The sequence below is a fragment of the Pinus tabuliformis genome, chromosome 3_2 (assembly GCF_031772625.1).
Source record: "Pinus tabuliformis cultivar Carrire ecotype Pingquan chromosome 3_2, CPIR1, whole genome shotgun sequence".
Taxonomy (NCBI): domain Eukaryota; kingdom Viridiplantae; phylum Streptophyta; class Pinopsida; order Pinales; family Pinaceae; genus Pinus; species Pinus tabuliformis.
The window spans coordinates 532,457,466-532,472,546 of NC_142302.1; positions in this window are offsets into that span (position 1 = coordinate 532,457,466).

A 15,081-nucleotide genomic window follows, 5' to 3' on the forward strand; every position below is an offset into this window, starting at 1 on the left:
TAAGAGCATTTTATGAATGTAATTCCAGCTAAGCTTATCGAAGGCTTTAGAGAGGTCTAATTTGAGAAGCATACCTGGTTTTTTGAGAAGCTTTAGAGAATGTATGACTTCGTTTGATAGAATTATTCCATCCATGATCTGTCGTCCTTCAACGTATCCCGTCTGTTCTGGAGAGATGAGCAGGGGAAGGAGCGGTTTGAGTCGGTTCGCAATGACCTTTGAAATGAGTTTGTAAATCACATTACATAGTGCTATTGGTCTGTACTTCTCAGGTTTGTTTGATGCCGCTTCTTTGGGTACCAAGGCTATGAAGGTTGAGTTGAGGGCTGGGAGGACCCAGTGCATGCTTCGGGATTCCTCCACTAGGTCCCATACTTCAACTTTAATGAGTTCCCAAAATTCATGAAAGAAATTGGCGGTAAATCCGTCAGGCCCTGGTACCTTGCCATGTTTGAGCTGAGCCATGGCTTCTTCTACTTCCTTTAAGGACGTGGGTTGGAGCAGTTTATTGTTGTGATCCTCATTTATAATTTTTGGAATATGCTGCGTGATAGCTCTGATTGCCTCATCCCGGTTGCCTTCAGGTTCTTTAAGAATGTCCTTGAAGTATCCTGTAAATTCTTTTTCCATGTCTTCATGAGCCTCAATTCTTTCACCCTGTTGATTGTTGACAAAGGTGATGTTGTTATGCATACACCGTTATATGGTGGTTTTGTGGAAAAATTTTGTATTTTTCTCTCCATCTTTAAGCCAGTTGATTCTAGATTTTTGTCGCCATAAAGTTTCCTCTTGTTTTTGGCATTCTTCAATTTGATTCCAGAGGATCTGCTCCTATTGAATTTGTTCTTCTGTGCGGCCTTCCAGAATGAATAGTTGTTGTAGTGCTTTCATTTGCTGTTCCAGTTTTTGTCTGCTCTCCTGTATGTTGCCAAAGTGAGTTTGGTTCCATACTTTAAGAACTTGTTTCAGATTTTTCAGCTTTTGTTGAAACTGGTACATCTTAGCTCCCGCAGGCAGGGTGTAAGATGCCCATGCATGATTGGCCACAGCCTTGAAATTGGTGTTTGTGAGCCAAAAGGCTCCGAATCGAAAGGGTCTGTTGCAGCAGTTGCCTGGTCTGGACCATTGGAGCAAAATCGGCCAGTGATCTGAGCCTCCTTGGGGAATAATTGAGGCGTTAAAATCCCCTCCAAGGTGGATCGCATTGTCTGAAATTAAGAATCGATCTAGCCTTGAGGCAATGTGGTGAGCACCTCGGCGCTTGTTGGACCATGTGAAAATGCCATTGGATGTGGGGATGTCCATGAACTAATTATCTTGAAGGAATTGCTTGAAGCCGCTGCTGTCACTATCGAGCCTAGTTCTGCCTCCTTGTTTTTCTTCCATGGATTTTATTATATTGAAGTCACCTCCGCCAATCCATAAGGGGAAGTGTTTGTTTTCATTGAGGATGGAAATCGTTTCCAGGAGGTCCAATTTTTGCTGAATTATCTGCGGGAAGTATACATTGGTGAGATGCCCATGGATGTTGGTTCCGATGAGGTGGAAGGTAGCTTGTATTAGATGAAGAGTGGCATGAAAATTATCTAGTGAAACAATCTGCGGGTTCCATAGAATGGCAAGACCGCCGCAAGCCCCAGAGGCATCTACTGAAATTGAACTGCTGCCTGCCCATATTTTATTACTAAGTCTTTCTATCATTGTGCTGCTGCTTTTTGTTTCTTGAAGGAAAACTATTGCGGGTTTTTCTTGCATTATCAAGTTTTTGATCATTATGTGTTTAGAGGGACTGTTGAGTCCTCTTACATTCCATGAAATGAGCTTCATGTAGACTGAGATTTGGGTTTGTAGAACTTGGTCAACTTGGGGAATTGCCCCGAATCCATGAGTATTTCACCTACTATTATTGTTCTCCGTAGGTCTGTTTTTCTGCCCCTTTTCTTTGTATCTTTAAGGATTTTTTTCCATCCCAGTGACTGCCTCCTTGTATTCCCAGGTTTTTATGGTGCTGCACCTTGGTAAGGACTCCTTCAAGTTTGTCTATTTGCCAGGGGGGGATTGAGTTGTACTCTTTTTGTTTGCATGCTTTCTCAAGTTTGGAGATGTCAAGCTTGGAGATTTCAAGCTCTTCTAGATCTACATCTTCCGGATCTTCCTCCATTCCAATTGGAGTGTTGTGGTCCTCCTCCGCTGCATCTTCATGAAGACTCAGGGCTAGAGCTGCGTCGAGATCCATATCTGAAGCTTGTTGTGTTTCATTCAATACGGTTTTCCCCTTGGATGGGAATAAGGGACCAAGATCTGTAACCAATTTGGTTTTCTCCATGGAAGGGGTAGGAGCAGAGATGGAGGATGCTGGGTCAGAAGAGAACAAGGGGTTGGAGCGGATGAGGGAGGGCGAGGGTGGGAGCGGCTAATCCGGGGAATCAGAGTTGGGGCTATCTTGTTTATCATGTGAGGCAAGAACAGAGAAGCGATTCTGGGGGTTCGCTTTAAAGGCTTGATCCGGAGCTGCTTGGTTTTTCTTGGCGTGCCTGCGGCGGGTGGGGATTTTGGTGAAACCATCTGAGTCCTTATTGGAATCATTAGATGGAGCCTTGGACTGCGCATTTAAGGGACAGTCTCGGAAAAGGTGGCCATGCTCATGGCATTTTCGACAGCGGAAAGGGATATGCTCATAATCTAGAGGCTGTTTCCATTCAAAGTCATCGTGAAAGAGACTTACCGAGTCTGCAAGGGTCTTGGTCAGGTGCATCTGGACGTAGATCCTAGCATAAGAGGTGTATTTGCGTGTCTTTGTTTATGTTGCCAATTTGATGAAGGTCCCTAGTTTGTTGCCAATGTCTGCCAACGTTTCTTCTCTCCAATATTCCACGGGAAGGGAATACATTCTTATCCAAACAGGGGCCCAACTGAAGTCTTCTTTATCAGGGTTGAATCTGGGCTTCCATTCCGTTAGATACAAGCCTGAAGAGTTAAAGAAGTATGGGCCTCCTTCGAATATCCTTATTTTGTCCTCTAAACAGTTGAAGATGGCGGTAAAGAAGCCCTTCGGGCCAAGTTGCAGAGTTACTTGTCCTTTGGGCTTCCATTTTGAAGCTATCCATCCTTGTAAGGCTTTTTCTGTGGGCCAGAATCCCAAGAAATTTCCGATGAGTGCATAGTCCCGCATGAATTGGATTTCCCCATTGATGCGGTGGCTTGGCAGTTCGACCTTGATCGGTTCTGCGGCTTTTGGAATACATGTGGCTGAGGTCACTTTTGTCTGAGGTGACTCTGCATTGGCGTGCTCATCATTGCCTGCGTTGTCCTCTTCATTCTGAACTGAATGCATCTTTTCCTCATTCGTCCTTTGCTTGTCTTTCTCAGTTTCTCGCCCTGTGCCTGCGGGGTGCAGAGTCACAGGCTTCTGCATCTTGTCAGTTGAGGTCGTGTCCATTGGAAGGGAGGCGGAGCTCTCCCCTCCTGCAGCTAGTGCCATAGGTGGCCTTCAGTGATAGAACCTGCGGCGGCAATGGCAGGTCTGTTTAGAGGCGGCTAGGGTTTGGAGTCGGTAGCTGTTGAATCGCATCAGAGCATATTCTCTCATTTGTCCCGTCGGCTCTTGGGTATTATTAGAGTGGTGGTGATTTCAACATTGCCACTCCATCCACTATGTTTACTCTTCAAAATATGCAATTTCATATGTCGAAGCTCATTTCTTCACTCTCGTCCATGGGTTAAGGCGTTTTTGTAGGGTAGGGTCGCTAGTCTTGGGTTCCTTTCTAGTAGTGCTTTGTAGATTGTTGTCTAAGTGTCTTTTTTGGTTAAGGTGGTTCCTGGGGCCTTCACTTACAGAGAGTCTTTTGATTATTCTCCTCTCTCTAGTATTATATTTTCTCTCTGTGCCACTTGATTGTTGGGGGGACCTCTCTTGAGTTTCTTGGTGAAATTCGATTGATAAAGGTGGTAGAGGGGTTCTAGCTTGGTCTAACTGATGTGTGATCAGATGGTTAGTTTCTTGTATGTTTAATTTGGTGATTTTCATTAGTTCGTGGAGGTCTCTAGAGGGCCTAATGGTGTTGGCTCTGGTTTTAATTTGGCTCTAGTTAAGCTCTGATGGTTCTCAAACTTCGGGTGTAGACAAGTGGCTTGTAATTATTCCCTATGGTGTTTCCCATGTCTGTGAAGAGGTAGAAGCATTGATCTGGCTAGTGTGGAATCCAATTGTGGTTGAGATCTTCTCCTTTTAGGTATGTGGGTGGCGACAATCAGTTTCATAGGGTGGTCACTGGTTTTAGTTACAGGGCTGGTGTCAGGCCTTCGCTATGGTTTAGTTTGGTGGAATGGTCTCTGGTGTGTAGTGGGTCTTGTCTTGGGGTTGTCCCCAAGACAAGACATGTTCTGTGGACATCCCACTCCCAACCTCTGAAGTCGGGCGTCACGACCAACTAGGGCGGCTCGAGAAAATCATTGGAAGTGATGCATGGGGGGTAGGACTACTACAAGCTTCAAGTGGGGAGGGAGCATCATAGGTGGTGTGGCCAAGGTGTCAGCTGGAGCTCGAGGTGGTGAAGGGGGTGCGGGATCTAGGTGGGTTGGTCATGCAGTTCATGGCTGTGGAGCAGGCGTGTGAGGACTGAGTAGTAGGTTGGGGCATGCACGTACTTCGGGTGTTCAACTACTGGCTAGTTGATTAGTCCTGTTGCCCTTTACGACATGTCGTAATATGTTCTGGATCATCTGGAAGCTTATGAAATGAACAGAAAGGAACAACATGAGGCTTTTGTCACCACCCTTAATCAACTGCACTACTTTTAATGCCATGTCAGAGAAAGGATTGTAGTGGTTTGGTGGGGGAAAACTTGCTAGAAGAAAATGTCAAGAAGATGGAAATTTGGCTGGCAAACTTTGAGCAACATTCTAGTTGTCCATAACACCCTCCTCCCACTTTAGGGATTACGTCGGATAATCTAGCGTCAATTACTTTTGATGATTGAGTATGGTCACTAGTTTATTTTTGGTTATGTTTGTTTTTTGGTGCTTTTGGCATGTTAGGCTTTGGACTACTACTCTGCTTCTCCTACTATTTCTTTATAAAATGATGATAGCATTGGTCAAAAAGCCTGGTCGAAATGAGACCACTTGCATTTTGATACCTATATATGGTTATTTTTATGAATGAATAGAATCTTTACACAAAAAATATAAATATTAATGTACGAAAAAAACATAAAATTAAAATATTATAAATTTATTTTATTATTCTTAATGTAAAAAAACCATAAACATTATTTATTATAATTAATTTAATCAATTTTGTCAAAATAAAAATATTAGTGAAATAAAATATTGGTTGAAATAAAATATTGGTTAATTCCTAAAAATATTGTAAAATAAAATAAATAATCATACTTAGAATATCAATAATATTAAATACATTCTCTTAAAAATTAATATATTTTTAAATTAAATTTAAATTTATAATACTTATAAGGATCCGTATTTTTTTAATGGATCAAAACTATGAAATAATTTTCAACATAATTTCTTATGAACATTAACAGTGATCAACATAATTAAAAACAAATTTTAAAATTCAACTAATTTCTTATCACTTTCTTCCCAAGATCTAACCAATAAATAAAAGTTGACTTGGGTGGTCATTAAAAAGCTAAGGTTGTTTTTAGCAATGTTCGTCATCAATTTGTTATTGTTTATGTTTGAGGTGAAGATCTAACCAATAAATAAAAGTTGACTTGGGTGGACATTAAAAAACTAAGGTTGGTTTTAGCAATGTTCAACATCAATTTGTTATTATTTATGTTTAAGGTCTAATAAACTAAAATGGATCCATAATAACATTCGTTATTATTGGCTAACTCAAAAATATGTTTATGTAAAATTTGGTATCGAAACAAAAATATAAAAATAATTCAAATAGACATTATTCACAAGGAAATCTTAAATAAATCTCCAAATACATAATAAAATAAATAACATAAACACGCATTAAATAAAATAAATAAATATAAAAAACAACATAGAAATCACCCCCCAAAACCTTAATGAACTTACCGCCGTAATAACCAAACATATATATATGAATATTCATGGTATAAAGCTTATTATCCTGTTACCCAACAGTGTAACAGAATCGATATTGTGTTGAGTGCGAATTAGTTAGGTCAAATTTATGGCATTTATTTTAATTTACTAGAATTTAACTGTATAATTTTATTTATTTATTTATTTTTTATAATTTTTTATTAATATTTATTTGTTTTGTTATTGGTTGAGAATTTAAACACTTTATTATAAAATATTTTATTTTGTAAATTGTGATTTCATTATTATTATTTTTTATTCCTGCAATATACTTATTCTTGTTTTATATATATATATATATATATTAAAATTTAAATTTAAATTTTAATAAAACAAAATATATGTATTTTCATAAACTAAATAATAAATCAATATTATTATTATTTTTTCAAATATAAATTAAAATTTTAAAAATAAAATATATGTATTTTTATAAAGTAATAATTATATTAAAAGATTTTGTATTGAATATTTTAATTCAAATTTTAAGAAATAAAATATATAATTATTGACTTGCATATACAATCTTGATTTGTATGTGCTTCTTAAGGATTTTTGTTCTACCATGGGTATGATTGTTAACACTGACAAAACAAAAATTATGAATATCAAATCCAAGAAGGACACTTACGTTAATTTTATATATGACAATAATAACTTGGAGGAAATGTATTCTTACAAGTACCTAGGAATTGATATTCATCACAAGCTTAACTAGAACTATAGCATTGAGAAAAGGATTATTGGAGGGTGGAAAGCTTATTTTGGTCTTGAAAATAATTGTAAAATGGAAAACCTCGTAATGTGGGATAAAAAGAAGTTCCTCTTTGAAACTTTAGTCACTCCTGTTATCTTATATGGATGTGAGGTCTGGGGTTGCAACATCTCTAGATAATCCTGGAGAAAGATTGAGTAAATCCAGAAGCGTTTTGTAACATATAACCTGAAAATGGAAAGAAATACACCCTATCCTACTCTCCTTATAGAAGTAGGTCTTTCCCCTATCAAGAGCCTAGCTATGACTAGGCTTCTGGTGTACAAGCACAAACTCAATAATATAAGAGATCACAGACTTCCTAAGCTAGCTTCAAATTCCAGCCAAAACCACCTAAGGTTCAAGCGGGGGTGGTATAAAGACACAAGGGCCTGGTTAAACCATTGGGAGATCAAAGAGAATAATTCATTGCAAAACATTAATAAAATTAAAAATATTGTCACTTCTAAGTTCAAAGAAAAAATGTGGTGTGAAAAAGACTTAGCAGCTAAAAGAAAATTAAGTTATTATAAGGTCATCAACCCCACCCTAGAAGATCAAAAGTATCTCTCTGTTTTAACTAGCTCAAAGAAGAAAATTAATATAGCGAAGATTAGAATGAACTCTCATGAGCTCCATAGTGAAACAGGTCGTTGGGCAGTTCCAAAAACACCATGGATGGAAAGGATCTGCATCTCTGTGAGAATAGGAACATCGAGGATGAAAACAACTTCCTCTTAGAGTACCCCACATACAACCACATTAGATCTCAATTTCATAATCTCTGTCGCAACACTAACCTTCCTAGCCTTTTACGATGTCAAAATTATAGTGAGCTCAGAAGGCTTCTCTCCAAGATTTTTGAGCATAGGAATAAAATCTTAAATCAAACTAAATAATTTATTTCTTTAGGTCTGATAGACCAAAGTTTGATCTCAATGGACGTTAACCATCATCATCATGACTAATGTAGTTTAAATGTAAATGTAACTATAACATATTATAGTTTTTTAAGTTATGTTTGCATAGGTATTGAAATCAAAACCTTTCTCTTTATTTACACAGATCAAAATAGAATTCTAAACCTTAACACTAATTTTAACTCAGTATTTTTACTTTATTTTAACTATATTTAAATTAAACCCTAGTTTGATCAATAATAAATTAAACCACTTAAAAATACACATATCTAACTCAAAACCTATTCATACCGCAAGTCATCACTCTTCGTCGTAATTAAGGCTTCCTAATCCATAAACCCCCAAATTCCATGTTGTTGAGCATGTATACTTCCATTTCAATGCTTGCTATGAATGATTGATTGTAGAAACAATTAGGTGATTCCACATACTATTTGCTGTCTAAAAACTACATATTATAGTATGACCTTAAAATTCGTGACTGGGAAACTCAGGACATTAAGGTGAACACTGTCATCATATGTGCTTCTAAATGGCGAGTCTTGATGTCAAAAGACACCTTCAGTATTGTCTTAAACTTTTTGCAAGTTCAAATGCACAGAACCGGGTCTCAGCCACATTTTCAAATAATTGATGAGTACATAATTATTTCTATAGTTAGATGCCTTTGCAAGTTCCAATGCACAGAACTGGGTCTCAGCGACGTTTTGAAATAAATGATGAGTACATAATTATTTCTGCAATTAATTATATGGGCAGGATAATGAGCAACTACTATGATATTATTTTCTTATCAATTTCAAAAAGTATTTTACGAGGCAATTAGCTACTTTAATATTTAACTTCAGAAATTTTTGATGTTAAGTCTTTATAACAATAGCACTCACTACTGATAGTTTTGTTTTCCTTAAAGCAAACCGCCTCACAGCACTAAAATAAGAAACTTTTGATTTTTATAAAATAATACTACTATTTCAATAGAAGTTTTTATTAAAAAGAATATTAATATATTAAAAACTAATAAATAATATAATAACAATAAAACAATACTAATATTTCAATAAAAGTGAAAAAAAGTTTTTACAAAAAAATATAGATATATTAAAAACTAACCAATAATAATATAATATTTGAGAAGTTATTCAACCAATTGATTAATATTTATGTTTACTTTAATTTGAATTTATTTATTTATTTTAGAGAGCTTTGAAATATAGAAAAAAAATTATATTAATATTATTATATCGAAAAATAAATAATTGAAATTTTATTGTATTATATTTATGATTTATTCTTTATTTTTAAATATTATATTTATCTTTTATTATTAAATTAAGGTGTTGTTGTATTAATAGTAAGTGAATTTAAAATGAATGAATTGTGGTTTAGGATTTATTGTATTGTTAAATTAGTTAATCATTTATATTTAAAATATGTTTATTTAGATAATTTTTAAAATTGTATTCTTTTAAAAGTTTTTCAAATTTTATTTTTTTTCAAAATGGGTTACTCGTTATAACAATGAATAATGATTTTGCTTTGTGATTTGTCACATAGGAAACTAAATCATTGGTAGAAAAAAAGATTTGCGATGAGAAAATAATAAGGTTTTTAAGCAAATTCATCTCTATTTTAAGATTCATAAGCCTTATATAGCAATGTATGTCACTAAAACACTGTAAATACATGTAAATACTATAGAAGTAGTGGTGTTGCGTATAGAAGATAACAAGAGAAATCATGGAATGAAACTGATGAATGAAATCCCATAATAACGTGAAAGCGAATAGTGTCATGTTTACATGGAGATGTCAACTAGACGTGCAATATTTCCTAGTGAAGCATGTCCTTTTCATTTGAGGAGGATGGCTTCGAGATGTGCCAATTGCATGGCCAAATCACCATGCTCCATGTCCATGGCTCGATTCTCTGCTATAATTACACTGAGTTGCAGAAAGATGTTCCTGCGTGCTTCAAGGTTTTCTACTAGCACTCGACCTAATAGGGATTTCATATACATCTAAAGCTCTACTATACATATGTATTGTTTTTTCCTACTGTAAGTATGTCTCAAGTGGAGTCATTACACAATTGAGAAATATCAATGTTTATGAAATCAATGTAGTATACCATAAATGTAGTAGTGGCACAATATAAGTCCCTCTACATAGGATCAAGAGTGTTAGCACTATATCTACCTGCCACAGTGAATGAGATATATCAATCCCTAACATTTCTAATGCCTCGATTTTCAAAGCCTTTGTGGATCTTTATGCACTTCTGAAACATGGTGAGATGGGATAGATTTCAAAAATTATATTTAACAATTTAATGTAATAAAAATTAATTGAGTTGTCTTTAGTGCGACCTTTTGGAAGCTTTTCTGATGGGTTTTTCTCTAAAATCCTGCAGGAATTTATTGAAATCACAAGTTTCATTGGGTAACCACTGCACAATCCAAGTACCCTAGGGATTTTTCAGGGCACTGAATCCATATATAAAGTCAAAAAACCATTTTAAATAATACAAATTAGAATTGCACCTCAAAATTTTTCACTAGATTCCAGCAACGGAAAGTCTAAAAACTTGCACTAAAAACAACTCCAAAATCAATAATATAAAACAAAATGAATTTTTATTTCTATTTAAATTACTATTTCTTCAAAATAATATTTTCATATTTTCATTTTATTTATTATCTTTTAGTAGTAATATATGAAAAAAATTTAGTACAACTTTCCCAATTTTTAAATTTTTGAAAACTACTAAACGTTTTTCTTACATATTTTTTAGTACATAAATGTAATTTAAACTAATTTAATTAATTATTACATTCAAATATATTAAAATAAAATTGATTTTAAACAACAAAGTTATTCAACTAATATCTTATTACTTCCATTAAATCAAGGTTGACTTAATTGAACATTAAGTAACTAAAGTTGATCTCAGCAATGCTCAATATCAATTCCTTACCGCTTGGGATTAAGGTTAATAAACTAAATTTCATCTATAATAATACTCATTATTATAATCATCATTCTTAAATTCAACGCTCAATATCAATTCCTTACCGCTTGGGATTAAGGGTAAAAAACTAAATTTCATCTATAATAATACTCATTATTATAATCATCATTCTTAAATTCTAATAGATGGAATTTGAGTCTAAATTAATAATAGTTTGTATCTAAATATGTATTCAATTAAAAAGGTGAAATTAGATAATATTTTAAATTTTAAAACATTTTATTTAAAATTTATATTAAAAATAAAAAAAATAATCAATTCCTTACCACTTGGGGTTAAGGTCTAATAAACTAAAATTGATCTATAATAATATTTATTTTCTGATGCATAATAATACTTATTATTATAATCATCATTCTTAAATTTCTTATGGCTAAATTTAAATCAAAGTTCATAATAATTTGTATTTATAAATTTATTCAATTAAAATAAGTGGAAAATAAGAAAAATGTTAAATTTTAAAATATTTCTATTTAAAATTTATATTAAAAATAAATAAAAAATTAACAATTTATTCTTCTAAAGAATAACAAATCTTTTTTCTATATATGAAATAAATTCTAAAAAAAACTCCAAATCTTTTGCTTCATTTGATAGTACTCGATATACAATAGATAACATAGACCTGCATCGAGTAAGATACGTAAATATTAAATACAACATAGAAACAACTAATTCAAGGACTTATCCATCAATTTATAATTTAAAATATATAAGAATCAAATGAAGCTACTAAACTAATAACCATATATAAATATTAAAAAAACAATTTAACATATACTTATATTCCTTATTTCATCAATGACTAATTAAGCAACCTAAGATTAGACATACCTAACTCAGAACCTAGAGATACATTAACCACACCGTGGATGTGATTGAGAATAACCACGCCAAATCGTCACTATTCGTCGTAATTAATATTTCGTAGACCATTTGCAAACGCCTAAGTTTCATAGTGTTGAGCATATATGCCTCCATCTCAACGGTTGCTATGAATGATTGTACAAACAATTAAGTGATTCCCTCTAGTAGTTAGCGTCTAAATAGTACATCTTTATAGTATGACCTTAAAATTCGTAAGACCTGCAAACTCATAACATCCCAACTCCTGATAAAGTGAAAATTGACAGTATAATGTTAAGATTTATAATAAATCTTATCGATCAACTAACTTTTTCTCAAATCATTTGATTTTGGTTTTGGTTTTTAATTTTTCAGTGATATAATGTTAAACAAAATAGGATAGTTATTATTGCTTCATTTATTCAGAGATTTTAATATTATTGTCGCAGAAAAATGAATGAAACACATTTACCAATTTTGTATTTGTATTGAGGAGAGTATAATATGTTTCTTTTTTATAAGTATAAAACAAATTGCATTTAAATAGTTTGTAATATTTAATAAATAAAAATTAAGATAAAATTATGTTAGTAATTTAATAAAAAATATTATTAATAATTTTTTTTTTAATAATTTTTTTTTTATTTTTTATTTTTTAATAATTATATTTTAAAATATTTAATGATGATTTAATTAATACTTAAATAATATCTATGTTAATATAATATATAAAAAATATAATCAATTATACCAATTCCCTATTTGAAAGATAAGCTAAAAAATTTGTTGATATTGCTAAATTATCTCTGGGTAAATTATATATTCTAAAAATTTATATGTTTGTTTTTCTATGTTATTAAAAATAAAATAGATAGAGAACATGTTGTTGAAGGGACTAATACAACTATTTTTGGCCCATATTTACCATTGTTGGTGGTCAATTGGGATTTCATTTTCCTTATCCAATAGAATGGGATTAGATGGGGTAGCCGTATAATTCAAGATTTTGTCATTTTTCTCTTCTTTATCATTCTAACTTTGTGTAACTACAGAGTGTAATTTTAATGCTGAAAATTTTTCAGCAATGGGCATCAAATTTCTTCTCATAACACCAAATTTGTGAGGAATAGCTTGGTACTAGATAGCTTTTCACTCCAACACCTAGTCAATTTAAATAGTTTATATCATGAATTCTAGAGTAACCTAGGTCTAGGATCCAACCTTTGAACTCCACTTCCAAGTGATATTTGGGTGATTTTATCTTCTAATGTGAATATAACCTTTTGTAGTTGTCTTGTCTTCTTATTTTTTTTGCTAGGAAATGACAATGATTGTCCTAAGTTAGTGCCATGTCTCTTTGGGATCTTTTGATGCATTGAAGTGTTTGAGTGGGTAGAGAATACTTCTTAATGGTTTTGGAGCCTTTTTCAAACCCTTGCTTACTTATTTTAGATGTTGAATATTGGCATTGGGTTTCATGGTGTCGGGATTGCACAAGATAGGATAAAATAGGGGCCACCTAAGGAATGAAGGAAATTTCAAATAGGGGACAAGGTTTCACAAATAAACTAGCAAGTGAACTTTCAAACAATGAACATACATTCCCACAAGGGCAAAGATGATTTGTAGAATCCATAAATTTATTAGAGTCAGAAAGATATGTTTAGGGCTTTGCATGTAATAGTTTTTTGATAATTAGAAAACTAGCACAAACATTAATAGAGACAAATGTTACCATAAACCATAACCGTTACAAACCCAAAAAACTATGATATGTGGAAAACAAAATCCCCTTTTGAGAGGATTAATTAAGGGAGTTGCATGAATCTACGAAAAACAAATTAATGAATGTAATTTGATTCCTGTGTTGATCATGGAAACTTATAATGCTCAAATCAAAGTTGAATTTCATAGATTTCATTGATAGCATAATATTCTCACAAGAGTAACCTAAAAGAAACCAAAAATAGATTGACATGAAGAAGAACTCAAAATACTAACCAAGTATGAAACTAGATATGCTATATCTATTAAAAGCAGAGGTACACACACAAAAAGGAACAGTTTTATTATATTACATAAATCACATGCATACAACACATATTTATGGTGGTTGTGAGATCCAACCAATTCCAACTATAAATAGGGAGGTTGAGATATTCTCTCAAAATCCACTTACAAATCTGCAACTAATTCTAAATTATACATGGAAGAATTATCTTCCAACACTCCCCCTTAATTCTTACATAAACAATTACAACACATATTATAGCAATAAAATTAATCTTTGTCTCACTGTTTTTCAACAACAACTCTACCCACTTTGCAGTCTTCTAGACTCCGCTCTTTATTTCTCCACATCTTTGAGCTTACATTTCAACTCATTTAAAGTACACCTACTTCTGACCATCAATGATGAAATTTGTAAGATCAACAATATTGACAACTCAGCTCGTCGAGGCTTCCGCGATAAGAGCTATCAAGTGATGAACCATCCTATGGACCAATTACCATTTGTTAGATATTTCGCTTTCGGCTATCCACCAATTGTTAGGTAAATGGTATGAATATTGAATGTGTCCAAAATATGATCTAACAACTTGACATATTTCACACACATGGATCTCGTACGGTACCCTGTATTCATTGTTTAGAGGTTTCTATGTGCCAAGACAAACAAACCATAACAGTGTAAACACAATTTAACTAGTGATGTGTTCAAGGGTTTCCGAGTGCCAAGAACCACTAATTTGATTTATGCAACATTATTCAGTAATTAGTATGCACCTTCTATGTATGAACCAAAAATATATACAACATAGAGTGCATAGAGCATAAATATATATTTATTTTGTATATTAAAACTAATTGTATTCTCCCTCCCTTGTACAAAAGTCCCTGAGTATTATAGTGAGTACTCTCTAGCGTGGTTCAGAGGCATGAAAGTTGTTAGGCTAAATTATTTTTGTATGTTGTCATGAGATCAACCTTACATGGCACTGGATGGTGCATTTCAACTAGCGACCATGTTGGAAACCATTTAAAGAAAAAAATAAAATGTGTCAAATGCTTCGATACCATGTTAAAAATAGAAGTATACACACATAAAGGAACAACTTTATTATATTACATAAATCACATGAATACAATACATATTTATGGTACTTGTGAGATCCAACCAATTCCAAATATAAATAGGGAGGTTGAGATATTCTCTCAATATCTACGTACAAATTTACAACTAATTCTAAATTATACATGAAAAAATTATATTCCAACAATATCAAATCATAAATCCAATGCTATTGCTATCCTTACACAACTATAAAATTTCTATTTTTAAAATAATTTTAAATTCAAATTACTGTAACAATTTATTTTCCATAATTGCAATTACTTCCATTAGCGTTCTTATATTATGTTTCAAATTCTCAAATAAATAGA